Consider the following 14263-nt stretch of genomic DNA (forward strand, 5'->3'; position numbering starts at 1 on the left):
TCTCCTGGATCCTAGTTCAATGCTCAGCCGCTGAGCCACACCCAGCTGGGCTCATTGATGTGTTGTCTGTGGCTGCTTTCTTGCTGGCAGAACTGTGTAGTTGCAACAGAAACAATATAGTCCACAAAGCCAACTATATTTACTATCTGGCCCTTTACAGAAAAAGAGTTAGCCAGCCCCTGTGCTAGAGACAAGTATCATGTCAGGTTGAAGTCACCTTCTCTTTCCCCACGAGTACGCTGCTGCTTTGGCGAGGCTAATGGGCTGCCAGCATTCCCTCCGCTTTAACTCCCCCCATGTTATCCTTCCTTAAGTAAAGACCTGCACTGCTGGGTTTCATCCACTTTCTGCACCCTGTATTTAAACTCCCTGCCCCAAAGGAAAAAGCTCATTCTAGACTTTGCTCTCCTTTGTTTGGAAACCATTAAAACCCAGGCTTCTGGCCACTTTTCCACTTCCCCAACCCTACCCCTACCTTCAGGTGCTCTAGAAGCTCAGGGAGGAGGGGCAGGCAAGCAGGGGGGTCCTGGCTCAGCTGAGTAGAGATCATCCCAAGTGAGACCAGAGGTTAGAGTTTCCATAAAACTTTTTCCTGGACAGGACTCTCTGCCTGAGTAAGAAACTACAGAGAAAACTGTGGACAGGATTTCATTAAGGGGTTGTGAAGACGAAATAAATTTTTTAAACTATCATAATAAAAATTATACTTCAGCCACATATTCTGGAGGGAAGGCTAAATTATCTTCCTGTTCTCTCCACAGAAAATCTTATTACAGAATTGTAGTCATGGAAGAGGTGACCTGATAGAAGGCAACTAGAAATATAAGCAAAACAGTGTTATAGAGGTGAGACAGTCAGCTAATTAAATGCTCCAATTACATTATTTTGAATGATTTTATAATAATTTTATATTGATTAATTGATACTGATAAGTGAGATCTTCTGGATCAGGTGCTTCCTGCGATATTAGATAATCATCTCAATCTCATTGAAAAATACCAAAGTTTAAGCATTCACACCTATAGTGAATAGAGTTATTTAAAATACTGCCAAGTATTTGCATATCTCCATTTTAGTCTACTTTGATTTCTTTACTCAAAATGTTAGATTCAACTGGACACGAGTGAATGGAAGAGGTATTTCACTCAATACATACATGCAGAAGCTCTACCTTATGTGGTGAAAGAACAAATATGACTATCACATGGTTCTTCACTTCCATGCATTGTTTTCTGTCAAGCTGTAAAGAAGAATCATCCATCCAACAACTATTCGTATATACTGTGGGCCAGTCACTGTGCAAGTTTAAGTGGTAACTTAAAGATGAATACAATATAACTGCTGATCAACAAAAGCTTATACTAGCAGAGCAACAAGATGTAAAAAATTAATTATAATACAATGAAATAATGCAGGCACGTTTGGCAAAACACATTCCAAGTGCCACCGTCACCGTTCACTAGTACAAGGCAAACATATGCAATCTCAGGGCTCTATTTCCAGTCGATTCTGGACCTGGCTTCACAATCTTTCTCAATAGGATGTTTCATGTAGCTGCTGCCAATTATTGTACATTGGCATGTGATTTAAAGCCTATTGGCCATCAATATAGGATTCTTATTGTAGGTGTGAAAAGAGCGTGGCAAAACAAAGAAATTCTTTCCAGTATTATTGACCCAATAAATTTTAGACTAAGTAATTTTGGTGTTTAATCCTGTTATTTGTAAATTGTTAGTTGAGTGAATTAACAACTGAAATCTTGTTACAGGTATGTTTGTATAAATACAAGTCCCATGAGGTCAGTCCTTATTAAATGGAACATATCCATTTTTTAAAAATATTTTTTTGTTGATTTCAGAGAGAGGAAGGGAGAGGGAGAGAGAGAGACAGAAACATCAATGATGAGAGAGAGTCACTGATCGGTTGCCTCCTGCACGCTCCCCACTGGGGATCGAGGCCTCACCCTGGGCATGTGCCCTGACCATGAATTGAAGCAGAATTTCCTGGACCATAGGTCAGTGCTCAACTGCTGAGCCAAGCCAACCAAGCCGAACATATCCCTTTTCAAATGTAGGTTGCAGAAGGAACATCTTGGGGCACAGAAGGTTAAATGAGAAGTTGTTTACCATATTTGCAGAGGGCATTTTTTATGTTATATTACCCACATCCTCAGCTTTTTTTGTTTATTTGTTTTCTTTAGAAGCTAAACAAAGGCACTAGCAATGCTCTCCACTGCAGTTAGCATCTCTGGATATATGACAGGTTTCTGAAATTTTTTCTAATATTCTTAACAGCAAAGAATCTGAAAATGATTTTCACAGATTCATTAAGGTGAGTTAGACTCAATACTGAATCAAGGCTGAAAGTATCGACTGTTGTTGTGTTGTGATCTGTTGTGTAGTAATTAGGTCCCAGGACACATGTCCTCAGAGAGCAGGACACTTGCTTCTACTTTTCTCCTCCCTACCTACGTTATATCATTAAAAATCTAATTTTGAGGTCAGATTGGTTATTTGAAGTAATCACTCTTGGCATAAGCTTAGTGCCAAGGAAAGAGATGCATATAGGAGACTCCAGGATTAGAGGTCAGAATTTAAGAAGTAACGACTCAGAATGTCAAGGAGTTCAAGAGAATGATGCCTGACTCCTAGAAGGCACTCAGTACATTTTTTACTGAATAGAGGAATGAAAATCTAACTGCAAGAATAAAAATGCAACGTTTGTTTTCCCCGAGATGTGTCATTCACATCACTTTGCCAGCTAATAGAGAGCCAGATTATAATGAAGAAACTAAATTTTGTATCAATCTTAAAAATTCAGAATTCTATAAATAAATCATGGATGCACTTCAAATATGACTCATTCTCTATTGTTTGTTTGCCTGAGTAAAGATTTTTTGCTGTGTATGTCCCTTTAAAAAATTGAATCCGGTGGTTCTCAAATATTGTTTATAGATCAGACAAACCAGAATCCCTTAGGAATATTATTAACAATATATATGCCTGGCGCCTGTTCCCTACACATTAAGGTTCATTAGATATGAGTTAAGACACTCATGTTTATTTTTAAATGCCCACCTGATAACTCCTATGTGCTGCCAGAACTGGGGTCATCTCAGGGACTCTTACTGCTATCCCACTCATTGCTACAGCGCCTCAGAGGGGTCATGTGCTACCATTTGCTTGAATTTTTATAAAACACTTTACTTATTAGTTCTGGAAAATTGTTTTGAATGCAAACTTGCAGAGAGAATATTCCTGTGCTAAGTAATATCTTGTGTGCTATAAAGTATAAAACACCTTGAAATAAGTTTTCGTATGGAAGGTCCTCAAATGTACATGTGCAATCCTTTAGAAAAGATCCACAGGTTGGTGAACTACTCTGTACTTGCTCAACTACAACAACATGGAGAAATGAAGGGAAAAGAGAGATATCAAGAGATATCAATACCTCAAATGGTATTTTTTCATTTTAGGCTTATTTGACTGAGTCCTAGATACCTACATACTTGAATATATAAAGGGGATTCAAGTAGATTATGTTCTTGTTCAACCCCCATATGTCCTATGCAGGAAATTGAATGTAATTTTTTTTTTTAGCTGTAAGGGAATTATATTTTTAAAATTGCTATTTTCTATTATGAAGATAGAATAATTTTATATGTCCACCTCCATGACACAAATATTTCTAACTCCCTATATCCATGAAATTATTAATTGCCCTCATCATTTCACTTGTAAATTAGTTCCATTAACTGTCAGAGCTTACTTTTGCCAGAGAACAAGTTTCATCAGCTTCTTTAATAGCAAAGTGACTTACTCTTTTAAAGTATATAGAAGCTATTCGCTATCTACCTTTTTTGCTAGTTCCAGACCTGTTTGATTTCCCACAGAAAGTGAGGAGAAAAGAGTACAAAACTCTATGACATTAAATAAGAAATAAAAACATTACATTAAAAAGAGAAATGATCTATTGAATTGGATTTGCATAAGTAAAGTCTGTTACTTTATAAAGCATATATTTCAAGCTTAAAAATGAACCACAGTCACCCATTAGTAATAGATTAATAACATCAATTCCTTGGATTAATGATTGTAATAGCAACGAATAATGATAATAACAAAAATAATAATAGAAGTAGGTGATGAATCCTTTAAATAAGTCTTGAAATCTGACCATTGTCTATTGTTATAATAGGGGGGTCATGTGCTACCATTTTAAACAAGATATGGTCTTGTTTAAAAAATAAACAGAAAAAAATTTAAAAAACTATTCACTTCAATCAACTTAATCCATCACATTCTATTATTTGAAAATGACTTGTTTGAAGATTTGGGAAAAATGGGTCATTTCTTCACTTTTGAGTCTTAGTACAAATGTCTTCCATGGATACTTTGAGGGATCATTTGATAAGGACTTAAATATTGTATTGTACTCCTTGAATACATGTTTTATCATATTTGCTGTCAAGTGTTTATAAAGAATTAAAAATGGGGAATCAAGGGTTGAGACTAAAACAGGCAGGAGATACATAAGGGAGATTTTTGTTTTGTTTTACTCTTTTTTTCAATGTTGCCTTTAGAGAGGTATGTTTCTTTCAACATAGTTGAAAGAAAGTACATTTCCCACTTTTTGGAGGAGAGGAAGGAAGAGCTGTTGAGGAATTATTGGTAAATTTATGTAATTCTGCCTAATGAATTAGGGGAGTTTGAGACCTACCTCAGGATGCAGGCAAGGAATAATTCTCAGTTGCTAATGCCCCCAAAATAAATAAAAATATTATTAGGTGTTTCTATCTCTAAAATTTCTCCCTATATTTGGATGCATGGTGATATCTCTAAGTGGGAACTAACCAAGAAAAATCATTGTGGATTGACACTTTTCTTTCCTCCTACGTCAGTCCAAGTTCATCAGGAAAACAGAAGGCACTCTCGAATGTTTAAGCAGTGAGAGATTTTACACAGGACGTGAGCTGCTTGTAAGACATGGGGAAGTGCTAGAGAAGTGGTCAGAAACATCTCACTACTGGCTCACAGATGTATTTATAGAATCTAGGAGCTGCTGCTGTCACAAGTCAGGCAACTGTTCAAAAAGGTTCACAGGGACCCGAAACACTGAGAAAAGTGGGGATTCACCCGAATGCCTGAGAAGCTGGTGTAAAGTCTCATGTCTGAGAAAGCCCATGGCTGCCTGCAGGAAACATAATGTTCTGCTCTCCAAGCTTTCCTGTGAGTCTGCCTGTCACGGGTGCACTCTAACTAAAAACACTGCGTGAAAGAGATTCTAGGGAACGTAGTCCCTAGGCTTCCAGATCCTGCCGAACAGGGGAGAAAACCAAAGGGAGTAGAATTGGCTCAGAGAGCAGAAAAATCTAACACCATTTCTTTCTTTTTCCTAACATTAAAGACAAGAATTTCTTATGCACCTTTGCAACAATTGTGTCGTCTCTAGAATTCTTTTAAAAGTAGGTATTTGTTGTGGACAAACACACTGTACAATATGTGGCAGGATTAGATATGATTAATTCATAGCCACTGCTCTCTGTTCAGTACGCAAATTATTAGCTGTGGTACAAAGACATTTTTAATAGGGCGGCGTTTGAAGAGCAAATGGTTAGAAATGGCATTCTCAGCTGTGGCATAATCCCCTGGCAGAATCCATGAACTTTCGGAAGTATACATTTAAATTACAGCTCAATTTGCATAAAATACACCTAATATTTTTGAACTAAAGTTTTCTCCTACATGTAAAAATGGAACTTTACCACCCACTCTAAAGATTGCAATGAATATTAAATAAAAATATAAACAAGGACATATTTTCACAGAACCTGTCATACTGTAGGTACCAACTAATCATTAGTGTTTTTCTTCTTTAGTTCCTGAAAAGTGGCAATATTATTGTGTAAAATAGGACAACAGTCTAGAAATTGAGAGTACGTACTTTAAATTTTGAAGAAAATTATGATTCTTTGACTGATGAAAGCTTATAGTATCTTCTTCCAGGATCACTCAGTGCTAAATCCAAATTGGTCCTGGAAAAAGTATGAAAACGTTATTCAGCAGCAAGAAACAAACTAAATTTTTGGTATCTGTTAGGTACTGTACCAATGTCAGGCGCTTTGCTCAGAAATTTGTAGACATTACATATTTTATGCAAGTCACACAGAAATCCCAAGAGGTATATTTTCTTATCCCTACTTTGTAGGTGAGAAAATTTCAATATCATACAGCTAATGAATTACAGAACTCCGCTTTAATTCTTCCCAGCCCCCAACACCTACCTGTCCTTTTCACTTTCATTCAGACTTGCCTCAGAATATACATGCTGAACTGGGGACACTGTGAGAACTATCAGGAAGGCTAACAGTGTCCACGACACTTGGAGAGACTCAAAGTTACCTTCTTTCTATCTACAAACATCAGGGCAGAGAAGAGAACGAGCGATTACAGTGAGTAAGTAAATGCGTCTCCCAACTTTCCTTGTAGTAACACTTGATCTGTGTACTATAAGGAATTAAGGGATAAATGGGAATATTGGCAACAGCAAAAGAGAGCTAGTCATTATTAAGTCAATTATGTTTCCCAGAAGGACAGAAAATAGAACATCGGGTTGTGGTCTTCAGGGTGGTTGGAGCATTTATAATGAGAGAACATGACAAGCATAATGAAACAATTATGGAAAAACTCCCCTCATCCGTAAACTTTATGAGAGGCAACTAATGTAAAATATTGTTATTTGCCCATTAAAGGAAGGATTATTTTCCAGTTTCCTCTAGCAACTACTGAATCCACATAGCCAAATATTTTTTATATTAACTGAAACTACTTAACTGTATGCTAAGAGTACTCCAAAATATTATAAATGGAATAACATTACATGGATCATTGTTACTGATATCCATGGATTGGCAGGTATATTTAATTATCTAAGAATGATCCTCAAACACTAGCTTCCTAGAAAAAATGGTCAGTGAAAACAGTTTCAATATCTAAGGCAACTAATCTTGATCAAATACAAGGGCTGGTTCTCTGTTTCCTGACTCCAAAGAGGAGCTGACTTTATTTTCTGTTGTGAAAGCCAGTTGTAATGGGAGGAGGCTGGAGCCAGTGTTCTGCCATGCTTCATTGCTTTCATCTTGGCTATAATCACTCCATGCAGGAGTGCTGCTTTCCTAATCATGTGACACAAGAATAAGAAAAGACTTGGGAAGAGATTGAAAGTTGGATATCTATTGATAATTTACAAGGGGCAAAAGTAGATTTACAGTTGTGAGTACATGAAACAGTTTATTCTTGTATTATTATTAATTATTGTATTATTTATTTGTATTACAACTATAAACCTGCTTTTGCCCACCCCTGTATATCTTGAATAGATCTTATATATGGTATGCATAGTTGAATGAACCATCTGTTTAATTATAAAACTGGAGAAATATATTAAGGATAAAAAACTGTTAACGTAGAAAATTTAAAATTTAGAGGTTTTAAAGTTTTCAATTTTTACCTTAGTGAATCTTGACACACTGGCTTCTTAGAGGTTTTTTTTTTTTTTCCCTTCAAGATGCAGTGTCAAACTTACTTGTTTGTAGTTTTAATTCAGAAATCCCAATTTTTTATATCTATAATTAATATATATTTATATGTGTATATATATATCTAATATATACATTATCAGCAAAGTTTTTGTTACTAATCTGTTAATATAGGGAAGTTTCAGCATTCCGCAAAATACATATTATTTGACACATACAGTTTAAAACCAAGGCCTTCTCAGCTCAAGAAAATCAGTTCTGCCCTTGCTGGTGTGGCTCAGTTGGTTGGAGCATTGTCCACTACACCAGAGGGTGGTGGGTTCCATTCCCCGTCGGGCACATACCCGATTTGCAGGTTCGACCCCTGTGATTGTCTCTCACATATATGTTTCTTTCTTACTCTCTGTCTCTCTGTCTCTCTCCCTTCTCTCTCTAAAAATCAATAGAAAAAAAAAATCTTCCATAATTTGATATGTTGCTTTGTCTGTATATATATAACATATAGCATTATAACATACATCTAATATATAATATATATAATGTATATTATATATATTATTTGTATGTGTGTTCTAGGGAGAGAGAATTTTGACATATGATTGTATTTAATATAAAATATAGTGGTCAATATAATCAGATATTATATATTATACACATAATTAGTTATTACTATTACATAATTAGAAAATGATTCTATTTACCTACTGTATTCCTAGGCTGAAATGTTTTTAGCTTTAGGAAAATCCATTGCTAGTCACAGTGTTTTGGCAAACACATGCTTTCTAGCTAATAACTATCCCATGTAACTTTGCAGAATATTTAATCATCTTCATGTTGTCTACCGGTAGAGTCTGTGTCTTCCTCCTCATGTGTGCGTTCTTTTATTGAATATTAAGTTTCTAGACTACTATGCACACAGTGTGGTCTGTTTTTGAGAGTGCCCATGTGGAGGACTTCCTGAGTATTGATCTCTTTATATTGATGATCTACACATACTATGGTTCCTGAGACAGAAGTTAATGCAAATACCTATATTTCAGTGTGAAAGATTTATATGTATCTCTGCCTGCCCTGCTAAACCAGTAATTACAAGTCCACAGGTATACTGTTTAATAATGAGTAGGCACTAAATCAATATTCCCACTTCACTGTCATTTCTGGTTCAGCCCTTGGAATGAAAAGGCCACCTTTCTCTGCATCATTACCTCCTGCCAAAATTTATGGCTCTACTAAGGCATTTGTGCAGAGAGACCCAGGCATTATGGGAAGACTGGTTCTATAAAACCTAGGGATTAACATAAAACCATTAATTGTAAATTAATCCCTACTTACAACTAAACAAATGAAATTGTTTGCTTTAAATAGCAATGTCAATATGGATGGACTAAAGGTTATATTTGAAACACTGGAACGAATAATATAAAAAGCAATATGCTAAAACAAAGATATTATGTATAGTTATATTTTAAATATTTAATGAATTGAGCTCCACACACAGTCATGCGCTGAAGGCACTTTTTAACTTCATTAGCCACTGAGCTTTCAGTCTTTACTCTTGGTCATATGAAATGTAGAGGACTATAATTACAGTTCAGTTGTATATCTGGTTGGGAAGACACAGGATATAAATATATTAAAATGTAAACAGTAATGTACAAAGCAAAGCAATCATATAGAAGATAGCATATTTAACAGTTAGCTGAATTTCATAAACAATAGGAAACATGACTTTAAAGAAGGAAAATATCCTACGGGGACAAAAATATTGCTTTCCATGTCAGCACTCCTCACAGCCCCACAGCACCACTAAGACAGTTAAATCACCAAAAAGCTGCTAATAGATCCACACTTGTTCCAGGATATGGCACCCAAAGAAAACCCTGAGTCCTTGATAATAAGTGTGCCTTCTTCTCCTGCAGTGTCCCCAAATTGCTGCCTTGCCCCCTTGCAGCCATCCAGTTCTTGCGGTGTATGTAAAGACCAGGTAGAAAATCTTCCTGCCTCCAGCAGTCCCACCTTAATGGAACTGCTTGTCAATCAGAGGCTGTCTCAGCCTTACTCTTTTTTATTCTCTATATTTTACTCTCCTCTGCAACACCACTGAAACTCTGCTAGATAAAACCGAAGCAATGCAGATGGATTCCCTTGCCACACTTTATAGGTAAACATTCTTTGTTGATGTTGTCTTGGACTTAGTCCTTTCCTCAACATAAATATTGGGCAACTTAATCACTTATGGTAGCTTTTTATTGCTGTCGATGACCAGCAAGGTTGCATTATGTTAATGTAAGAATAACATTTCTTCCAACTAGTTAGTACAAATCTAATCATTTAAAAACATATCCTTTAACAATATAACTTTAGAAATAGCACATCGAATTTAAGAATGTAAAACATTTTTTAAAAAATATTTAGACAAAAAAATTAAGAGAAATATCGAATGATTCCTTAATCATGCTAACTCAAAAAAATACTGTTAAAGATAATGAAAATTATCTCATGAAAATATAAACTCATGAAAATATAAAATAAGCCTGTTAAAAATTTTACTTAACTCATTAATTCATGAGACAACTAGTAAAATGTAAGAAATAATTCTAAGTCAAGTCTAAATAACAGACATTTATAAATTAGGAATACTGAAATGAATTTGCAGATGGCACAAAACTGACTTTTCCTTAGGTGCCAGGTATCTATTAAACACCCACCAGTATTTATGTCTGTCTCTAGCAAGATTTAGTTTGCATTGCTTTCAGGTCTATACATGTAATGATTTTTACAGAATTTGAAAAGAGCTTAATAAAAAATAAAAATTAATATGCATATTTCTATATGTTTAGATAGCCCCCAGAAGCTCCAGCATGCTAATGAAAGAATATTTACTAATACCTTTTGCTTATTTCAAAGTCTTAAAATTTTCTCTTATAATCTTCAGAAAGAGTGGAAATAACCAAGAAAAAAATTATATACTTGAAAAATGCCATTAATTAGATCCTACATAATCAATATCTGTGTATCAGGTATTTGTGTTTATTTGTTAATATTGGTGGAATAAAAATGATGAAATGGGCAAGACTACAAGTAGAGACAGAAGATATTATGGGGAAAACACTTGAATCAGAAACTTAATAAAACCAAAGGAAAAAAAATTGTTCTCTAGGTATGTCTTAATGTCAACACAATTTGAGTTCTGGTTCCTTACACTTCCAAACATCCTAATGGAGATAAAGACAATAAGAAAGCACTTGTTAAAAATCAAAAGTTAAACAGATGGTGTCATCTAAAAGCATTTGATAAATAATGCATAGCATTTTCATAATATAAGACCTTTTTAAATGACTCAAATATATTCATTCATTTAATCTCAACAGTCCTATGAAATGCCTCAATTACAGATGAGAAAACTTTAGGGAAATAAAATTTATAAAGTCTATGATATTGCATGTTTGAGCTCCTGAAATTCTGAGGTAGTTAGGGTCAGCTCTTTCCTTATACCTCTACATTGAGAAGGATCTTTATAATTCATGTAAATGTGTGTCAAAGAATACTCTTTTGAGAGGAGTTTACCTCTTACAATGCTTATATATTTATTACATCTATCTTACTATATATAAAAAACCTCCACATATGTATATGTATATATAATCTCTCACTATATATGCTATATCTTCAACTCTTACTATATATATTATTTTTTCATCTCTCTCTGTATATATTACATATAATCTCTCTCTCACTAATTACATATTAACTTTACCTCTCACTACACAAACACACATATACACAGACACACAGAGGCAGAGATAGAAAGAAGAGAGAGAATGTACATAATATATTGTCTAACTATATAATATCTATATTTATAATATTTATATATAGAACATCTATCTATACTATCTATATCTAGATAGAGATTAGAGAGATATGGATATAGTGACTTATGGTACCTCAAGCAAACTGCAAGTAAATGACAAAATTGAGTTTCTTACTATGTAATTATGCGGTGCTTTAATGATTGATAAACTGAAAAAACAGTTCCTGTCTTTTGTGGACCGTCAGTGTTGAAGTTTCCATACCTTTTCAAGACTTGTTGATAAGATAAAGCTGAGTGTGTTAGACACAGCAATCACAGAGAACACTGCTTCACAAAGCCTTGGTGATATTTCCAATGGACAGAGGAAAAGGAACTTCAAGGTCAGAAGCTACTGAGAATTGGAAGTTTGATTTAAAGAAGTTCTTTTCAAGTGAAGGCTTGATTGAGACAGAATCAGAATCATGATTCAGTAGCTCAGGATTGATGGAAACAGCGAGGTGAGGATTTTGAGGAAATTCAAAGAAGTGTACAAATAAAACTCCTGATGCTTTCCATTGAAGAGGTGGTGGACTTTTTTGGAAATTCCCATAATGAATATTCAAACTATGTCTTTATCATTGTAGTCCAGGAAGAGCAAAAAAATTATTAATGAAAACGATTGCACAACAAAACCATGTTCATGTAGACAATAAAGTGTGATTTTCATTCTGTGTCCGGGCAGAGTGTGGGGGTAGAAAAGTTCAGATTTCACAGATTTACCTCCACGGAAACTTGAAAGAAATGAAGTGAGGAAAAATGGTCTCCTTGCCTTCTAAAAATGGAGAATGTCTTTTTTAACTTATCCTTATAATTTATTTATATTACTCTCAGATGTCAACCCTTTTTAAACTTTTTAATAAAGCAGAGTCATAAAAATGTGACTAGATACATTCACTTTGTACCCAAAAGGAAATGCACAACAGAACAACCAAAATAAATTGAACTTGATTTGTGCCCTTTCCCTTGTGTCTTTTTATTGCTTTGTTATGTATTTCCTACATATCTGTTCTAAGCAGATATTATTGATAGGGCATCAGGAGAAAGAGGCAATGATAGAATCAAGCATGGGGCTATTCAGTGCAAATCCATGCCAGAAAGAAATTTAATGATTTAATGACAATAATTTTGAGCAATTCTTTACAAGACTAATTTAATTTTACATTTGTCATTAAGGTATGGCTACAGTGTTTTGATTATGTTGTGTTTAAGTCTTAGTTGTAGTTTCTCAGTTTATGCATTATTGCAGATGTTTAAAAATGTTATTGACACTCCCTATGCTTACATGAGGTCTTGTATCATGAAAATGATCATTTTATGTTATTTTGCTAGCCAGTGACCAATAAGACTTATTATTATTATTATTATGTTTGCTTAATTTTAGATCAACATGGTTGGTGGCAAGTTGCTAGGCATTCAGAATTGTATCTATTTATCGGCATCTGAACTGTGAACACCTGTAAAGTCTAAAGATGCTGCACATTGAATGTATGATTTTCAAATTCTAAAAATAATAATAAAACTTTAGTGTAGTGTTCTTACTGAGGTTTAAAATTCAAGGCCTGTTCTCTATTCACAGTAATGCTCTAATAGACTGGTTACTGTTACATTTTGAGAAATGATGATAAGTAGATATATAAGTTGTATATTTCAGATAACTCCAATAAAATTCAACACATCAAAAGCAAGTAGGCTACATGGAAAATATAATTTCTTCAAAATCAAATAGGATGAATATGATCAGCTCTCTCAATATGGGTGTCCAGAGTGGAATATTATACCAGCTTTGGGCTGTGGGGGCCTGGGAAAGCAAATGCAGCCTTTTCAATTCCTAATTATTCAAAAGCATAGATGAAAAAAATAATCATTTGAGGATTGGAAGAAAGTTAATATATTTATTGAAAATAACACGCTCTAAATATGCCAGGCTTCAGAAATGAAAACGTCTTAATGTACCTGAGCCAAATATGATCAGCTATGTACCATGAGTATGGAAGCGTGAACTTCAAATATTAATAGCTTTCTCTCTTCCGGAAAAGATTAAATTACTTTATATACATGTGTTGCTTAGTCAATGGATATGATTATACTTAACAAAAAAGCTGCGGTAAGCCAAGGATGTTGGTGTGTAGGATTTAAATCCTAATGCATGTCTTGAGTGTAAAATTTTGATTTCTTACTTATTATATAATTTTCAATGTTTTGTGTCCAACTTTTAGCATAAGAATATAAGAATGGGTATTGTGGATTGAATTGCTCTAAAAATTCAATCCTGTTTTTTTTTCTCTGCCAAGAGCAATAAGAGCCTTTTCTACCTTTTCGTACCCAAACTTCAGTACCAGGCCATATAGCTAGACATTTTAAATATTTTTTTTATTTTAAATTTTCTCCTTGTGGTTAACTCTATTGCTCTAATATGATTATGCTTTTTTTTTTTTTTTTGATTTGTCAAATCAATCAGTACTACAGACGCACTCTGATGAAAGGCTAATGATGAGCTCACTTTCATAGCCACAAGTCCCCCCACTCTTTTGTCAATTTTTGATTGACATATCATTTCTATTGGTTATATTTATAATTTGAGAGCTGTTCAAAATTGTTTTTTCTAGAGATTGAAGTAAGGCAATAAATAATATTTACACTACTGTAATTACATAATTTTGGTTCTTTGAGAACTAAGTACTGCTATTAAATCTTTCAAAGGAGACATTAATCTACATTAATAATCTGAGCCACTAAGAAGATTTTAAGTGTAAAGAATTAATCATCCTTCCTTCAACTTTATCAATGAGTAAGTTTCACAGTAAATTTTAGTTTACTTAATAATTCAATCCAGATATCCACAGATGATTCTTTTGTTTGGATTTATTTTATTT

Source organism: Miniopterus natalensis, chromosome 11 (genome assembly GCF_054644295.1).
Source record: "Miniopterus natalensis isolate mMinNat1 chromosome 11, mMinNat1.hap1, whole genome shotgun sequence".
Classification (NCBI taxonomy): domain Eukaryota; kingdom Metazoa; phylum Chordata; class Mammalia; order Chiroptera; family Miniopteridae; genus Miniopterus; species Miniopterus natalensis.